Source organism: Panthera uncia (genome assembly GCF_023721935.1).
Source record: "Panthera uncia isolate 11264 chromosome C1 unlocalized genomic scaffold, Puncia_PCG_1.0 HiC_scaffold_3, whole genome shotgun sequence".
NCBI classification, from domain to species: Eukaryota; Metazoa; Chordata; class Mammalia; order Carnivora; family Felidae; genus Panthera; species Panthera uncia.
The window spans coordinates 45,636,561-45,656,472 of record NW_026057584.1 but is presented as its reverse complement, the minus strand read 5'-3'; the positions used below and the strand labels follow the sequence as shown (position 1 = coordinate 45,656,472).

The window sequence follows — 19,912 nt, the reverse complement described above, 5'->3', positions numbered from 1 at the left end:
GATATCAAGTCTGAGCAAGGTTACCCACGAAGAATCAATGTTTCTAAACGTTCCAAGGATTCAAACAAGAAGCAATGGAAATCTTATCTAGAGCGAGAGTAGTATATAAAATAAAAGGCAGTGGTATGAGTGCTGGGAGATTCAAGGGAGGGTCTTTTATGTTAGGCAAGTGGAGCATGTTATGGCATTAACAGAAATAAGGAAACTAGCAAAACTGAGATTTTTGTGTTGGTAAAATTCTAAGTTTGGTTTTGATTTTGAATACCAAGGATTTTTCTGTCCTCCTGTCTCACTGTGTTTTGTTTATAGCTTTCATTGTAATTCCTTATATAATTGAGTATTCATGTTTTAATTATTAAAAGTAATTTGAGTTGGGGCGCCTGGGTGGCTCAGTCGGTTAAGCGTCCGACTTCAGCTCAGGTCACGATCTCGCGGTCCGCGAGTTCGAGCCCCACGTCGGGCTCTGGGCTGATGGCTCAGAGCCTGGAGCCTGCTTCCGATTCTGTGTCTCCCTCTCTCTCTGCCCCTCCCCCGTTAATGCTGTGTCTCTCTCTGTCTCAAAAATAAATAAACGTTAAAAAAAAAATTAAAAAAAAAAAGTAATTTGAGTTTCCTTAAAATGAAAGTACAAGGACAATAAGAATAAAAACCAGTTACACCAAGCAAAACATGAAATATGAAATAAAGATTCATAACCACTGTGTGTATAATTTAGGTTTAGCCTTTCCAGCAGCAGAAGTAGATATATGTTCTTGCCCTAAAAGCTTAGATAAATTTATTATAGGAGTCTTAGTGTAATGGAAAGTGTCCTTACCACTTAGAGGTGCCTTAAATTTTGCATTGAAAATCTGAAAGTTGAAAGGAAGGGAACTCTGTTAATTTATACTTATAGGTAGGTCAGTTTGTGGAAGTTAAGAATTCAGTTTCTCCAGGAAGTCTCCTTGGACTTTTGGAACCTGGATGAGATCCTTCTTCTATGTGCTATGTCCTCTTAACCCAGTTTACATTCTTCTGTCATACCATGCATTGTGGTCTTGTCTGTCATTCCCTGAGACTATAAGATTCCTGAGGATTGGTTCGTCCTTTATCATTACAGATACAGACTTAGATCTAAATAAAACCCATCACAATGTTTGTTTTATAGAGGATACTTTATAAATATTTCTTAAATGCTAAAATGAATCATTTCCATGGCTTGTCTTAATTATTGTTGACCCAGCTTAGACATTTTTGTGAGCTCCGTATTAGTTTTCTATTGCTGTATGATAGATCACATCAAAACTTAGCAGCTTAAAACAGTGCTTATGTGTTGTCTCAGAGTTTATGGACACGGTTTAGCTGGCACCTCTGGCTCCAGGTAGCTCATCATGTTGTAGTCGTGCTATCAAGCTGGAGCTACAGTCATTTCAGAGTTCATCTGGGGCTGAAGAGTCTACTTCCAGACTCAGCTGCCTCATCATATGGAAGCTAGTTTTTCCTGGGACAAGCAATACAAGAGAAAGCAAAAGTGAGCATGACTATGGAAACAACATTCCTTTACAACCAATGGTAGGAAGTATCATCCCATGTGTAGTGAGTTGAATGATGGCCCCCAAAAACATGTGTTCAAGTCCTAACCTGTGGTACTTGTGAATGTGACATTATTTGGAAAGATTCTTTGAAGATGTAATTAAACTAAGGATCTTGAGTACAAACATCCTGGATTAACTAGATGAGCCCTAAATCTAAGGACATGTGTTCTTATGAGAGAAGTCTCTGTGAAGACAGAGGCAATGACTGGTATGATGCAACCACAAGTCAAGGACCACCTGGAGCTGCCAGAAACTGGAAGAGGCAAGGAACAGTATCTTCCCTATGGGCCTTTAGAGGAAGTGTAGCCTTTCTGACACCTTGATTTCAGTTCTGGCCTCCAAAACTCTGACAGAATCCATTTCTGTTGTTTCATGCCATCCAGTTTGTGGTAATTTGTCATGGCAGCCACAGGAAACTAATATACTACCACTTCTGCAGTTTTCTGTATTTTGGAAGTGAGTCATAGGTCCAGCCCGCATTCAGGGGCAGGGGATCACAAAAGGACATCAACACCAGGAGACAGAGATTATTGGAAGCCATCTTAGAAGTTGCCTATTCCATCAGATTTCTAGATACTTCCATCTGTTTGGTGTATCTATGTAGATGGACCCACCATAACAGGTTATAACAGATTGTAATCGTCTCATATTCTTAACAAGAATCTGACTTTTTTTTCTTTTTGTAGTTTCTACCTCTCCAGTTAGAACTACTATTCATTTGGAGAGTCAAATTGGAAAACTTAGAGTCAATTTGAATTCCTTCTTTATTTGTTAATACCCAGGACTTGTCAATGATTAACCAGTCTTTTTCATTCTATTCCTTAAATTTTTCTCACTTGTCTCTTTCTTTGCAATTTCTCTTCTACTGATTACAGGCTTCTATTATTTCTTCGAAACCAACAGAATAACTGCTAAGCAGTCAAACTGTTTCTGAGCTTTTCCCCTGCAAACCTTTCCCTGCAAAGAGGCTTTTGAAAACCCAAATAGGATTATGCCGTTCTCTTCCTTTATGTAACATTCTCAGGGAATAGGACACCCTTGTGATCTGGATCTTGATTTTATAAAATTCAAGCTTCACTTTAATCATTCCTTATGTAGATCTATAAAATTATATAGAAACTTCCAAATATATTGTGTCCTTTCATTTTTGCTTGCCATTGTCTGGGATTCTCTTTCTCTGAGAACCAAATAGGTGTTTATTTGTTTGTTGTTTTTGCAACTAGCAGAATGTCTAATATCATGACCAGGACTGAATAGGTCTTCATCTTTTGTAAACTAATGTTACAGAAGAAAGAGTTGAAGAGAAAAGAGGTCTAACGTCAATAAAATGGCTAAACTGACAGATTAGCTTAAGATGGAAACAAATGAAAGAGAAAGGGAAATTATGGACTGATCGTGCAGCAGGACTGGAAAATTTAATGGTAGGGTGAAGGCAAATGCATGTTTGATGTAAATGTGCAGAAGTAGAAAGTCAAGAAAGCATGACAGAAAGGGAAAGTTTAGTTTTGAGATCATAAATGAAGATTCAAATGTGAGTGTATTGTGGTTTTAAGTTTTTAGGAGTATTAAAATACACATCCTCGTGGACATTACAATCTATTAGGCAGAAAGTGTGAGGAACATAATGTAGTCATTCAAGATAGTGAGGGGTAGAATAAGGATGACAAATAGGTAATGCAATGTTAAGAAAGTAGCAGAAAGGAAATAGAAGTCGAATTTCTTCTGCCCCTTTCCATTGTAATGAGTAAGATGAAAGCACTCTTAGCTGAAGAGAGTCTCTAGGGAGATCCTTCAGTGGAGAGCTAATTCAAATCCTATTCAGGAGATGTATTATGGGTTATCAGAATTTAAAAATACAAAAGAAAATAACCTTTAATCCATTGAAGAAATTGAAGAAAACCATTTTGCTGCCACTGATCTTTGGCTATACGTTTAAAGTTGATGTTCAGTCTATCTATATATGTAAATGATACTTATGCGCCAATAATTAATGATTTCAAATTAATCTTTACCCATATAATAACATTAATTTTCATTTAATGAAGAAACTTGAAGGAAAAAAAATGTTCTGTATATTTATGTAATTTGTAATTGTAATGAATGGCTTCTTTATAAATTAATAGCTATTTGAATAGAATAGTAAAACCTAGCAAAGTGGTTGTTTATCAAATATGTTGGTTCTCTGTGTTGCAGAGTGGTCAACTATGGGCCTTTTAATGTGAACTAATAATTGCAGTTTTAAGAGTATCATATATTATACCAAAGCTTTTACTTCTTTAGGGGTAACATTCTTTATAAAATGTTTTAATTTGCTTTTTAAGGCATGATTTACATTGAGAAAATCTAGTTCAGTGAACAATTTTAAAAAAGTGTTTAAAAGGATAATTTTTTATACATAAAGACAGGAATAAATGAAGGAGAAGAATAGGATTTACATTAATATGTGCAATGCATGAAGAAATGGAAATGGCTGCCTCAGAGAAGGAAGCTGGCAAATCATGAATTTTAAATTATATGGTTCATCAGTTAGGTGGCCTGACAATCTAAGCTGGAAACGTTTTGGTCAGGTGACCATCTGTGACAGAACACCTATTTATACAAGTGATCTGTACTTAGTAGTAATCACATCTACATTTGAAGAGTCTGTCAACTACTGTTCTTGGACTGCAAGTAACAGTAATGAGTTCTGGGTACTTAAAGCAAAAAAGGCAGTCTGCTGAAAGGATTGGAGTTAGTTCATAGAATCAGAAGGTAATCAGACAAAATCATTTTTAGGAGAGAGGAGCCAGAACCTTTCCAGGGGTCTAGAAAGCAGGAAGTGGAAGGAGACTGAAGCAGACTGCCAGGCAGCTGAATCTGGTCCAATCCTGCATTTCGGTGCTATTCTTCCCACATTCACAAAGGGCGTCTGCATGGCTGAGTTTGAATTATTTGCCCTCTGCCAGCAACCGTAGCACTTGATTAACAATTCTCGGGAGACTGTGTACTCATGGAAAGGATAGGCTCCAAAAGGAACCTCAAAGTTTTGAGACCAGGATGGGGCATAGATATAGGGCAGTAAAAGCCATAGATATTTGCTAAAACCCTTCTTCAGAGTCTAATGGGTCAAATAATAAAGATTTTGCAAGGAAAATGAACATAAATAATAGCGTTACTGAGGTTTCAGTAGATATCTACTATTATGAAAAATTTATTTATTCTTTTATGCATATGTTTATTAATTGCCTGTCATGTGTCAATTGCTATACTTAGCAATGAACATGAAACTGAAAGAATTAGTTCTTGCTTTAAACAGAGTTTATAGTTTAGAGATAATTGAAATACTACAATTCAAGGGCACCTGAATGGTTCAGTTGGTTAAGCTTCCAACTCTTGATTTTTGGCTCATAGTTCATGAGAATGAGCCCCGCATCAGGCTCTGTGCTGACAGTGTGGAGCCTGCTTGGGATTCTCTCTCTCCCCCAACTCTCTCTCTCTCTCTCTCTCTCTCTCTCTCTCTGTCCCTCCCCCACTCTTAAAATAAATAAATAAACATTTTAAAATGTAGAAATATGACAATTCATATATTGCAATTATTTTAAGGTAGAAAGTAGATAAGATTCCTAGGACTACTATAACAAAGAACCACAAACTAGGCAGTTTAAAACAATAACAATTCTAGAGACTAGAAGTCTGAAATCAAGGTGTCAGTAGGGCCAAACTCCCGGCAAAGACTCTAGAAGAGGATTCTTCTTTGTTTCTAGCTTCTGGTGACTCCTGGTATTCCTGGACTTGTTGCAGCATAAATAAATTCTGGCTCCATCTTGTCTACGTGGCCTTCCTCTCTGTGTGTCTCTGGGTGTGCTTCTCCTCTTCTCTTCTTATAAATATACCAGTCGTCGGATTTGGGGTCCATCCTAAAATCCAGGATGATTTTATCTCTGATTACATCTGCAAGGACCCTAGTTCCAAAGAAGATCAATGTTGAAGTTCTGAGTGAACATGAATTTTGTAGAGATGCTATTTTACCACTGTAGGAGGGTATAGGATACTATTCCTGGCGGGGTCCCTGAGGCTATACTTGGGGTATACCAGAGAAGGCTACCGAAAGGAAATAATGTCTAAACTAAGGGTGAATGTTCAGTCAGAAGGCACCGGATATGTAGTGGACCCTGCAAGCATTTATGAAAAAGCATAGTTCATTAGAAGAACTGAAAGCAGTTCAGTATAGCTGGAGCAAAAAATGCCCAGGGCTGGATAAGGTGTGAAGAGGAGAGATGATGGCAAGGAAGTTAATGGGACATGTGAAAAGGGAGCTTGTAAGGAATATGACATTATCATGAACATAGTGGGGAACTACCAGAGGGAACTAAGCAGGTGAACAACCACATCAGATTTCTATTTTACAGGAACCGTTTGGGGTGCAGTGTGGAGATGAGAAATGTTTGAGCAATGCTGGAGAAAGAAAAGCCAGCGAGGCAACTGTGCAGTAATCTGGGTTTGAAATAATGGGGGCTTGGTGAAGGAGATGCTGGTGGTGGAATGGAGGAAAGAAAATAACTGTAATTCTGCTGTAATTCTGATATGTTGAGCACTAGGAATTGATTTTGTATGAATTATAGGCAAAGTATGATGGCCCGGCTCCTAGCTTCTAGGACTGTGGATGATGGTTATAGGTGCTGAGATTGGAAATGTGAGAGAGAGAGAGAGAGAGAGAGAGAGAGAGACAGACAGGGACAGAGACCTGGGAACAAACTAATGGATTCAGTTTGTGTATTTTCAGGTTTTTTTTTTTAAAAATGTTTATTTATTTATTTTGAGAGAGAAAGAGAGAGAGCATGGGCGCACATGAGTGGGCAAGGGGCAGAGGGAGAGGGAGAGAACGAATCCCAAGCAGCCTCTGTGCTCATGAGTAAGATCATGACCTGAACCAAAACCAATGCTTAACCTACTGAACTATCCAGGCACACCTGTATATTTTCAGTTTTGACTGCTGTAGTGCTTCTAAATGAGTATGTTCAAAAAACAGTTGTCTATATGGGACAGGTCCTGTTGAGGAAGGAAATCTGAGAACATAAATGATACCTGAAATTGCTGGGTGTATTTGAAAAACCTTTTTTTTAAGCCTATTACTAGATCCAACAAAGGAGGATTATGCAGAGTGAAATACTGACATTTAGAAATAATATTTACTTACCATTTATGACAACATGGAAGGATCTAGAGGGTATTATGTAAAGTGAAATAAGTCAAACAGAGAAAGACAAATACCTTACTATGTCACTTATGTGTAAAATCTAAAAAACAAAACAAATGAACAAACAAACCAGAAACGGTTGCATAAATACAGAGAACAAACTGGTGGTTGCTAGAGGGGAGGAGGATACAGGACCTGGGCAAAATAGGTGAAGGAGGTTAAGTACAAACTTCCAGTTATAAAAAAATAAATCGCGTGGATATAAAGTACAGAATGGGGAATAGAACCGATAATATTGTAATAACTTTGTATGGTAATGGATGGTAACTACACTTATGGTGAGCATTTTGTAATGTATATAAATGTCAAATCACTATGTTGTACACCTGAAACTAATATAATATTCAGTTATGCTTCAATTAAAAAAGAGAAAGAATACTTAATGGCATATGGAAAAACCATTATAAAATGCAAACAGAACAAAAATGAGAAGAACAGACTGGGGACACACTGCTGTATCTATAGTAAGATCTCAACACTATATATCTGGCTACCTTTAATACTAAATACTCAAACTAAATGGATTTCTGTGTTAGCAATGGCTATTTCTGTGTGACTTTCATTTTATTACTTAAAACTTACTTTTAAAGTTTAGAGCGTCCAATGAGCATACACTACTTTTATAATCAGGAAAAAAAGAACAAAACAACGTGTTTTTTGGGTAAATTTTAGCACACAAGCTGTACCTGAAATAGAATTTTTGTAGGATAGTATTTCTAAAAATAAGTAATTGATTTCAAGAATTGGGTATCTTTGGAAAGATAGGAGAAAAAAGAGTTGTGAGTAAAGAATTATACCACATGAGCAGGTATTTCCTAAAATACCTCGAAATATATCTGGGGATATGGATTGTATATCCTCAGCTTGGTTAAGTAGCTATTTGATAAATCAGAAGAAAAATTACTACTTTTGAACAAAAAGTAGAAAAAATATGCACATTGCAAACATTTTTCACTTGGTTTTGAAAACCATATTGGTGAAGAGCATTTTAATAAAACATGGACCTAGATCCTTTTATGTAAGTTGTCATCAGTAATCCCAGGTCATTTTATATAAGGTGATTAGACAACATTTCTGTGGAGATTTTACTAATTTCTGTAAGACTGAAGTGGTATTTAGATTTCTGGAATGCAAAGTTAGAGCTTTAATATTAAATCTACTTTATTATATCCGAAGGTCGTGCTGTGAGAACAGAATATATTTGCATGTTCTTTTCTTTCCCACCCAGTTTCAGAATATTAAACAACTATTCCATTAACACATACTGGATGATATGAAGTTGCAATTAAAACTCTCAAGCCATCTTTAGGCTATTATTTACTTTTTTTACAGTTACCAAGAGATAACACAGAGTAATTAATGCCTCATAATAATTTTAATAAAAGGCCAAAAGCTGGCTAGTACCTGCAGAAAGGAAAACTATTTGACATTTATGTGGGAAGTATTTTTTTCTTTCAAATTTTGATAATTGCTTAAATAGCATTGTTTGCCTTGACTCATCAGTATAATTATTTGCTCATTCAAACCTGGGATGAAATATAAAAATTTTACTGTTTAAGGATAGTTCAAAATTCAAACATGCTTCAATTTGTTAATGACTATAAATTAAACAGACCTTCTTTCTTTAAAAATAGTTTTTAATAGCCACCTGGGTGGCTCAGTCGGGTAAGCATCAAACTTTGGCTCAGGTCATGATCTTACAGTTCATGGATTTGAGCCCCGTATTGGGCTCTGAGCAGACAGCTCAGAGCCTAGAGCCTGCTTCAGATTCTGTGTCTCCCTCTTTCTGCCTCTTCCCCACTTGTGCTCTCTCTCTCTCTCTCTCTCTCTCTCTCTCTCAAAACTAAATAAACATTAAAAAATAGTTTTGATTGAATAGATATGCTAGAAATAAATTTCTTGGTTAAATATTTTATAAGAAAATAGAGATAACAATAATTATAGAAAAGGAACATAAACTTACATTTCATTCATTTCAATGGGGATTTTGACTGTTTCAAAGCAGGTTTATATCTCTTATATCATTTAGTTAGACTATCCTAAGAGTATTTTAGATGACTTGTCCTATAAAAAATTTGACTCAATACTATAAACCTGGGCAGCGCCTGGGTGGTTCAGTTAATGATTAAGTGTCCGACTTTGGCTCAGGTCATGATCTAGGGCTTGTGTGTTTGAGCCCCACATTGGGCTCCGTGCTGATGCCTCAGAGCCTGGAGCCTACTTCGGATTCTGTGTCTCCCTCTCTGCCCTCCCTTGCTTGCACCCTGCCTCAATCTCTCTCAAAAACAAATAAACATTAAAAAAAAATTTTTTTAAAGAATAAAACCTTGGAATTCTACTAGATAATAGTAGAATTTCTGCTTGGAATAGTCTGAAAGTCTGCTTAGAATTTATGGGCCTTTTCCCCCCATTCTTAAGTGGAGTTTTCTAAACTCCTGAGTATCAAAAATCTGCCACAGGATCCTTAGCAACATTAATAATATTAACAATAGTGGCCAGCACTTAGATATTATATAGTTTCTGTCAGGCACTCTTCTAAGCTGTCTATACAACTGAACACATTTAATCCTCCTATGGAAATTTTTAGGTAAAGAACTTGGTGTACAGATTAGAAAGTTTAGGCATAAAGAGATAAAGTAAACTTACCCAAGGTCAAATGGCAGAGATGAGATTAGAACCCAAGTAGAGTCCTTTTATCTACCACACTCTACTGCAAGAAAAAGATATGCATTAACATAAGAGAAAGTATTTTAATCCAAAAACATCAAACTACCTAATCAGCATTCCCTTGTCATCTTCTTGTGAGACAATCTGACATTCAGCTCTATGCTAGACACGCTACATATTTCATCTTCTCCCACAATTTTATGCCACCCACCCTCCTCATTTTTCATTCACTTTAAATCCTTTAACTCTACTCGTTTACCTGATATTCAGATTTATCCTTCTATTTACATGTTTTCTAGTATGTATCATTATAAAGAGATTCCAAAATAGACCTCTTATTTTGTTTAGTTAGAAAGTATGAAAATAGCATTTTGAGATAGTTCTGTGCCCTAAGTTAACACTAATGCAAATAGCAATTGTAAGTTTTCAGGGTAATGAGATTGTTAAAAGAGCTTTTGAGGGGTGTCTAGGTGGCTCAGTTAAGCCTCTGACTCTTGATTTCAGCTCAGGTCATGGTCTCATGGTTCATGGGTTCCAGTCCCGTATTGGGCTGTGCACTGACAGTGTGGAGCCTGCCTGGAATTCTCTCTTTTTCCACCCCCCCTCAAAAACAAACAAACAAACAAACAGGAATGTTTGCATGGCTCACTCGGTTAAGCATGACTCTTGGTTTCGGCTCAGGTCATGACCTCACAGTTTCTTAGATCAAGCTCTGTGTCAGGCTTTGCGCTGACAGAGTGGAACCTGCTTGGAATTCTCTCTCCTCTCTCTTCCCCTCCCCAACTCATACTTGCTCTCTCTCTCAAAATAAATAAACTTTAAAACTAAATAAGTAAGTAAATAAATAAATAGGAGTGTTAAAAAAGAGCTTTTGATACCCTTTTTATATTTTAAACTTATACTTGATATAAAATTATATTTTGAGAGGAAAATTCTAGATTTTGTATTCTTTATGATAAACTAAGCATACACAGTAACATCCCACTTACAATGACAAATTCCTGGATAGAACAGAAAATAAATATATATAATTCAGTTCAGAACTATGATGGAAGATAGAAAACCCTCAGTAAGCCAAAAAGTGTGAGATCCAAAAAAGAATACACTATCAGATTTGATTTTTCAGGTTTGAAAACCACAACTCAAGACAGGCATAGTGGAGGACTGTTAACCACAGGTGGGTGTGACACCAATAAATGCTCCATACTCAGAAATAGCAGGTTCCAGATTCTTGTAGAAGCCCTGAGTCCAGGGATAAGTAACTAGTTGCTTAGTTGGGATATAACAGAGGACTAATCAAGCATTCAAACGTGCAAACTCCCATTTATGTTCTGTCCCTCCAGACAATGAGGATGTGAGTGTGGATTAGAGAAAATCCGTGAAGTGGTCAGGTGATTAGCAGATAAGAAGAAGCAGGGAACTCAACTATCGGAGCGTCCTTTGTTCAGTGCGTGGCTCCGTTCCCCCACTCTCATTGGAGACAGACTACAGTACAATAAGTAGAGTGCGGTTAATATAAAATAACAGAGGAACTTAAGAGCTATTATTTGAATAGAGGAGAGAGGAGCAGAAATCAAGTGAATGAAAAATTTGATCATATTCCTTTAACCCTTTCAGCTAGGCCAAAACATAAATGAGAAATCTTTCTACCTAAAGTTGCACTGTGTATTTAAAATATGAGAAATGGTGTTAGCAATCAGGAATGAAGACAGAGAAGGAAGGTCATTATAGAAGTTTCAAAACAAAACAAGTTATCTTTTGAGAATACTCTGTTTTGTTATTTTATTTTGTGTATTTCTTTTCAAAATTATAATATAATATCTAATTTTTATAGTATGATGGGGCCAAGTATTTCAACACTGAAATTGTAGGAAAGATTTCAACCTCAAATGGTGTCATAACCAGAGTTTTAGTAAGTTATTTTCTGATAAGTATTAATAGCAGGGAGAAAACTTTTTTGCCTGTGTAGAATTTGAGGGTATTACTGTTCTCATTCCTGAAGAATAGTGTAAACAGTTTTGAAGAAAATAAACTCTTAAAAAATAAAGTGTTTGTGTACACCTTGAACTTATATGTCAAGTATATCTCAAAAATGGATTAAAAAAACTAATTTGAATGCTAAGGAGTAAAGAAATGTACCTTTTTATTTCCACCCCACCCCTCATTTCAGAAATAAATAGAATCTACTTTAAAAAGTAGCCAATTGCACTCTAGTTTGTCAGCCTTTTACAATGGCTGGCTATGTATTCTGGGAATAGAGAGCTGGATGCATGTGTTTTTCTGTGTAGTAAGGCATAGAGACTGTTTTTCTATCTCCTGAGCTTTGAAAGTTCCTAAAGAGTAGCACTGTTATTATTCCAAGGTTGTATTGTAGATTCTTAGTTTTTTAATGCTGGCTTATTTCTTTCAATTGCCAGACCTGGATATAGTGCTATTTGGATATTTAACATGTTATTCCCAAGCTTAATAGGTTTCCAGTCATACTCTTAGTATTTCATTGCAGACAAACCCTTTACGTTTGTTTTGGGCAATTTTTTACCCTCTATGATACTGAGGAAACTCAAAATCTTTTGGATTCCTTTATTCTTTCCAATTTGCAGAATTGCTAGTTCATCTGTGTTTTTGGTAGTATGGAATTAAGCTGCTTCAGTGACAAGTAGGTATGATGGATTTGTATGATGCAGGAATAAAGACAATAATATATATTACTTAACGTGTATTTTAAAACTATACTTATCTAGTGCCTGGAGTCATTGGTGTTTTTCATATATTGAATAGAGTAACTTGTTTTCTTCTTAAAAATAACTCTGTGTAAGAAACTTTATTTTTTTTTGAAGTTCATTTATTTTGAGAGAGAGTGTGTGTGTATGTGGGGGCGGCAGGGGCGGGGGAAGAAGGGGCAGGGGAAGGAGAGAGAGAATCCCAAGCAGGCTCCAAACTGTCAGCATGGAGCCCTACTCTGGGCTCGAACTCATGAACTGTGAGATCATGACCTGAGCCAAAGTTGGATGATTAACCAACCAAGCCACCCAGGTGCTGCAAAATGTATCCTTGTTCTCATTGTGCATATGAGGAAACTAAAGTCCAGAAAAATTAAGTGACTTTCCCTCAAACACCCAGCAAACATAGCACTGAAGACATGGTTCAACTCAGGTCCTTCTCACTGAATATTGGTCATTTTTGCCACGTATTCATTTTTTCACAATACTTTTTTTTTTTTCTAATTTTTATTTAATTTTGAGAGAGATAGAGAATGAGCGTTAGTGGGGAAGGAGCAGAGAGAAGGGGATAGAGGATCTGAAGCAGGCTTCTTGCTGACAGCAGTGAGCTTGATGTGGGGCTTGAACTCTCAAACCACGAGATCATAATTTGAGCGGAAGTCAGAAGCTCAACCAACTGAGCCACCCAGGCGCCCCTCACAATACTTCCTAATAAACATTATTAATGATGCATATTGCTGATATTTTCAGAGATAATATGAGACTCATAAGAGTGCAGTTTATGATCTGGCTTCTTATACTTTGCATCGATTCTCCTGCTTCAAGCCCTCTAGTAGACTGTAGATGTTGGCATCTGAGGGCATTATCCCAGCCTTCCTAGGCAGGTGCTATAAGTTGCTGGAATTGTTGGTTTCAGTGTGTACCTGTGCTGCCTAGTCTTGCTCTGAGATTATGCCCATTTGTTCGTTCACTCTTTCATTCTGCAAGATTGAGCAACTACCATGTGCCTGGCAATGTTTTAGGCACTGTGAGTTCAGTAGGAAACAAAGAAGACCCGCTACCTTCTGGGTTTTACTTTCCACTGTGAGGGCATTATTGAAGCCTCTTCCTCTTCACTTTCCATGACCTAGAATTGAGGATCCTCTTTAAAATAGAAACTTCGATTTTAGTTTTTTGCATATTTTAAAAATAAGATAACAATGGAAAATGCAATGAAATCATTGAGTACCTGTGCAATTACTGTGTTACAGGCTAGTCTGACCAACCCATAGAAACTGTTGGCTTTCAGGAAGTGCCACCATTTTATAGCTTGACATTCCCATTCAAGTACAGAAGAATATATTCAGAACAAGAAGACCCCATAAAGGTGTCCATGCGCAGTGTTTGGAAGCATGGACCTCTAACTGTGTTGTGGATTTAACTATCAGTACCTTCTCACTTCTACCCATCGACACTTGCACTTAGGCCATTCTCTCTGTCTGGGTTGTGTCCAACTACATCCCTTCCTTCAAGTACTTGATCATCTTCCTGCCTGTCTCCAAGTTTCACACACGTCCATTCCTGCTCATTGTGGGTTGGCCATGTTATGTTGCCAGAATACTTCTATTAAGGACATCTGCTTAATTTGAGCAGATACCTGCTTTTCTAGTGCTTTTTAGAGTTTACCTTGATTATCATTTATCTTTCCCCTGCATTGATTCCACATTGTTGGACCAAGATTTATGGAAGGCAATTTTATAAGAAAATGATGATTTGGCAAAACCTAATTAAGTATTATATTATTCCTTTTCATCTTTAATAAATATTTACAACCGTTCCTTGTTTTTACTGATGATTAGCCCAAGTCTGCATTTAAATGCAAAAGCATCACTTCTTTCACCCTTCACTTTGAAGTCTTTGGGTAGGTTTCCAGTCATCTTTCAGTTTTTACAAAAGGCTCGAACTCCTTAGTGAGTTTGATTTAACAATTAATCTAAAACTGTATCAAGTCAGGTAAAGAAACTTTTCTTTGCTAGAAGACCTGTATCTGTTTCCTAGAACTGTATCTATTCTTCCAGATCCATCTGGACATCACACTGCTGCTAAAATCCTGAACCTTAGGATTTTAGCAATTACTTTGCCTGCCTTCCCACCCCCTTCCTTTCAGACACCAAATCCTGTCCATTAAACCTTTTAACTATATTATATGTATTATAATATATAATATTATATATATATATATATATATATATATATATATATAATGATCTTTCGTTCTCAGAGATGAGCTTTGTCTTCCTAACGTTATCTTTTGCCTGAGCTGTAGTAACAGGCTTTTAACTTTTTTTCTAGTATCTCCTTTAATACAATGCATATATTAATATGCAAATTTAGAGGCCAATTTAATGTGTCCCAGCCTATTTTATTTTAATTTTAATTTTTTAAAGTAGGCTTCATGCCCAGCACAGAGCCCAACACAGGGCTTGAACACACAACCCTGGGATCAAGACCTGAGCTGAGATCAACGGTCCATTGCTTAACCGACGAGCTGAGCCACCCAGGTGCCCCCTCCTCCTACCAACCAATTTTAGTTGCTTTTCATTGCAAGGCCTCCCTTGCCCCACAGGTTTCTTCAAGAGGCCTCATCTCTTCTTCAGTTGCATCTGTGGTCCCTTCTTCTGTTTCTCTCTACTTTTCATCCTTATTGGTCTCTTTTCAGTTCTTTGAAAGTCATGTCTTCATACCTTTAAATGTTTGTACACCATGTTCTTTCTCACTAAACTTTACCTATAGCTTTCAAATTGTAGCTTAAATATTACTTCCTTAGACAAGGTCCCCTTGGTTTTTTATACTGGTTAAGGTTCTCTTGTAACACGCTACCATAGCATTCTTTTTAAAAGATCTCTCATTATATATGGCATTTTTCCCCAATATCTGTCTTTCCCGATAGTGTGTAAGCTCCATCAGTGTACAGGTTAATTCTGTCTTGTTCACTCATATTATCATATCATCTGCAATATAAATTTTCAGTTAATATTGTTTAAGTAGGGGACCGAATTAAGAATGCCTTGTTATTACTTTTAAAGATGGGTAATTTTTTGAGAGAAACAACTTTATCCCTTTGATGTGTCTTTTGGCCTTTCAAATTCTCTGACATTGTCTCTGAATAGAAGAAATGCATAATTTAAAAATCTATATCTTCACCATGTGCACTAATTATGACTGTTAAAATAACTATTTTGGGGTAAATAGTATTGTGTAAATGGGTTATAATATTGGTTGAGAGATGTTTCTATTTCAACTTCCTTAAAAAACATGAAATTTATTTTAACGCATCAAATATACTAAGTAAACACTGTTAGTGTTGTTTTCTAAGAAAAATGTGGTTTTGATTGATTTTTTATATGCTTCTAGTTGGTGACTAGTGTTTGTTATGTCTACTCCAATCTTTGCCATTCTCTTTGCAAAGAAGCTATGTGAATATATATTTTTAATTGAAATAGTGACTGCAGCTATGACCCATTAGACAAATCATTTTTATGACTTATTAATGTGACTCTAGCAAGTAGGCACTTATTCTAAATTATGACACTTCAGCAATCTTCATTGGAAAAGTAATAATTTGTGTGTTTTTTAGAGCTTAATTTAGCAAGAAGTCAGTGAAGGATTTGAGAGATAAGATGCTAGCCCTCCCAGCATGTTCAAAAGAATGAAGAAGTTGGAAAGGCTAAAGGTGTCGGTAGCTTGGCAATTCCTCTGAGAACTCAACACTATTAATCATTAAAAGGAGTTTTTATAATATGTCAGGGGCTTCTAATTTCGTTCTATTCTAAAATAATATTTGTGACAGGAAGATAATTTCAGTTTCTGTCTTACTGAATCTATGTAAATTTTTTAATCACACAATGACAGAAATAGTTCTGGTCTTTTCAAAAAAACAAACTTTGTATAATTAGAGTCATTAACAGTTTCTTAAGTGGAATTAATTTGCATGACTGTTTTATAATTCTGAACAGAATTCTAACAGCGAATGGGTGGTGTCTGAGGGCCTCTTGCAACTCCTTTGTAACAAACTATACTTTTTGGTTTTATGGAATAATATTGTATCAAGAGTAAATATGTTACCATGTGGGCTAAGTCTTAAGATATTGGATTGCAGTGTTTAAGGATGACTTTTAAAAGTACTTAAGAACTTAGACAAAGTTCATGTGTTTCATTTTGCAGTACCAGAATTACTTTACAAATAACTAAAATTCCTTGCTATAGATTAATATGATCCTGAGAATTTTCTCCATGTAGTCCTTTGGAACCTCTCATAGAATAAACAGTAAATCTAAGGAAATTATGAGTAAAGGGCACATTTGGGGGACTTTCTTTCTTTCTTTCATTTTTTCTTTCTTTCTTTCTTTTAAGACTATAGCATGAAGGCTACTGGGCTTTCTATATCTCAGGGCTAGCTAGAATGATGTCTGATAAAATCTATTTCATCCGAGTACTAAAGCAACTTTATCTCAGAAGACTATAGAGCTATATATATATCTGTCTGTGAAATGTGGCCCAGATACTGAGAAGTTTAATGATATTCTTGGGAATTGGCTTTTTTGAAGAGTCCCATGATAATTTGGAGAATGCATCACTTATTCTGCTGTCCTAACAAATTTCAAAGGAAAGTAAGTTTGGATGAAGTGTCAACATCTGTCCAAATCCTTCGTCAGTCAGAACAAATCAGAAAGAAACGTGTGTACATTTGGAGAAGGAAAGAATAGAAGAATGTGGAATATGCCCTTAGAAAATAAGTGGATGCATATAGATGAATTAAAGCTGCTGCTAATGTCAATTTTCTGACTGCCAGTCTCTTTCACGAGAGTCCAAATCCTCTCAGTTAAAGGTGAATTCCATGGTTCTGCAGAGTGATAAAACTAAACCAAGATGTCCCAGTGCTGTTATAGGAACACTGTTGATTTACAGAGCCCTTTTCTTTTCTTTCTTCTTTTTTTTTCATGTTTATTTATTTTTGAGAGAGACAGAAAGAGAGAGAGAGAGCACGTGGGGGGAAGGACAGAGAGAAAGGGAGACATAGAATCTGAAGCAGGTTCCAGGCTCTGAGCTGTCAGCGCAGAGCCTGACGCCGAGCTCAAAATCATGAACGGTGAGATCATGACCTGACCCGAAGTCAGAGGCTTAGCCAACTGAGCCACCCAGGCGCCCCTACAGAGCCCTTTTCTTAAGGAATCTTTTATCCATTCTGTGACTAGTTAATAATTGATAATAATTAATAATGAAAAAGGAAGGAAAGGTATAATCATTCAGAATAAACTGGGAAATGTACTTTAAAATTTGTATTGCATTTATCTTTCCAGCATGTTTTGTTTGGCAAGCACTGTTTTCCTCTTTAAGATGAAACTCCTTGCGTGCAGCTTTCCTGTCTGCATCCTTCCCTTCTCTCCCTTTCTCTTTCCCTTCTTTTCTTCTGTTCTTCCTTTGCGTGGGGGTAAGAGGCCCCTTTGGGGGTGCTGAAAATATTTTACAATTAGGTTATGATAATGATTGCACAACTTTGTAAAATTCTAAAAAAAAACCATCGCATTGTATATGTTCATATGAGTAAATGTTGTGGTATTTAAATTGTGTATCAAGTAGGCTGTTTTTCAAAAATGAAATGCCAACCAGAGGTTAACTAAGGTGACTGGAGTAAGTAAAGCACAAGGACAGTAGCCTCATCTTATCTCAGATTGATTACAACAAATCACAAGGCTAGACACTCAGTGTCAGGACTCAATTGGTATGTCCTTTCTGTTCTTAACAATCTTGTGCTTTTGAGTCTTGTGATGGAAGAGATGGACTGACAATCAGGAAATTGGCATCAGTCACAGCTTTAATTCACCTACATCAATTTGTGGGCTTTGTGTCCTACATCCTGAGAAGGGAGACTGTCAGTGATAATTCAGAGACAGGAATTGTCCTTTCTAAAGATGAGCCACAGGACAACAAGCACTTGAATATACAGTATTCAGCTGAAAAGTGAATAAAAAGCACACAAAACACTTAACTGCATTTAATCAGAGATAGTTGGATAAATGTATTTGAACACTTGTTTTTAAAGTCTAGTAGGCTTTATTCATTCTTAAGTAAATGCTAGATCGCAATGGCAAAGATTGGGTTTTTGAAAAAAAATACAATTTCTGTTTTCAAGAACGTTTTGGCTGCTTAGAAAATAGTCTTTGCTTCAGGAACCTTCAGGATCCTTAACAGTTAAACCACACTGTAAAACCAGGACAATGAGAATCCAGGCAATCAGATTACATGTAGTGTTCCACAAATGCAAAGTTGTTTTCTGTTTTTCTTTCTTTTTTTAAATAAGTGTTTATTTAAATTCCAGTTAGTTAACACACAGTATAATATTAGTTTCAGATCTACAATATGGTGATTTAACACATGCATACACAACTCTGGGCTCAGTGCTCATTGCAAGTGTGCTCCGTAATCCCGTCACCTATTTAACCCATTCCCCCCACCGTGCCCCACCCCCACTCTGGCTCTGGTAACCATCAGTTTGTTCTCTTTAGTTAAGAGTCTGTTTCTTGGTATGTCTCTCTCTCTCTGTCTTTCTCTCTCTCTCTCTGTCTTTCTCTCTCTCTCTCTCTGTGTCTCTGTCTCTGTCTCTCTGTCGTTTGTTTGTTTTGTTTTCACCTTTGGAAGATTTTGTTTTTATTGTTCTGTCAAAGCATTGTCAACTTGGTTGTTTTAGCTGCCTCATCTCCCTCATGACAGGAAATTCTTTTCCCCATGTCTCTTATGGCATAAGGGTTGCTTTTTTTTTTTTTTTTTTTCAACTTTTTTTATTTATTTTTGGGACAGAGAGAGACAGAGCATGAACGGGGGAGGGGCAGAGAGAGAGGGAGACACAGAATCGGAAACAGGCTCCAGGCTCCGAGCCATCAGCCCAGAGCCTGACGCGGGGCTCGAACTCACAGACCGCGAGATCGTGACCTGGCTGAAGTCGGACGCTTAACCGACTGCGCCACCCAGGCGCCCCTAAGGGTTGCTTTTTAATTGATTGTGAATGTTTCACAGGGAACCCTGGAAGTTTTAAAGCATGGATCAGTGGAATATGAAGAATTGTTCATCTTTGTTCAAACTAGTGCTATTTGCTAGACTTGCCCAATACATTCTTTGTCACTTCCTATGCCAGAAGTTTTCTACATGCTTTAGATTATTGGAATAGCTCAGGTGATCTTTGTTAGCAGGAAAGAAGATATATTTTTACAGAAAAATTTTTAATGTTTATTTATTTTTGAGAGAGAGAGAGAGAGTGCAAGTGGGAAAGGTGCAGGCAGAGGGGAAGACACAGAATCTGAAGCAGACTCTGGACTCGCAGCTGTCAGCACAGAGCCTGACGTGGGTCTCGAACTCACGAACCGTTAGATCATGACCTGAGGCGGAGTTGGATGCTCAACCTTGGAGCCCCAGAAGATACATTTTTATAATGACTTTTTAATTTTTGAGAGAGAGAGAGAGAGGATGTAAGTGAGAGAGGGAGAGAGAGAAAGAGAGAGAATCCAAAGCAGTCTCTGCGATGACTTGAGGCTCAGTCTTGATCTCGCAAACTGTGAGATCATGACCTGAGCCAAAATCAAGAGTTGGACGCTTAACAAACCACATAGGTGCCCCAGAAAGAAGATACATTTTAACAGTTTTTCCACTGGTAACAACTATACACTGTAATTTATTCCAATTAG

At 36.9% G+C, this 19,912-nt stretch overlaps 1 protein-coding gene across 3 annotated transcripts in view; it reads left to right on the top strand.

Annotated features, from left to right (window-relative positions):
• GULP1 (GULP PTB domain containing engulfment adaptor 1) overlaps nucleotides 1–19,912 on the top strand; it is a 269,420-nt gene that overhangs the window by 90,721 nt on the left and 158,787 nt on the right. The gene's annotated exons all lie outside the window — the stretch shown is intronic.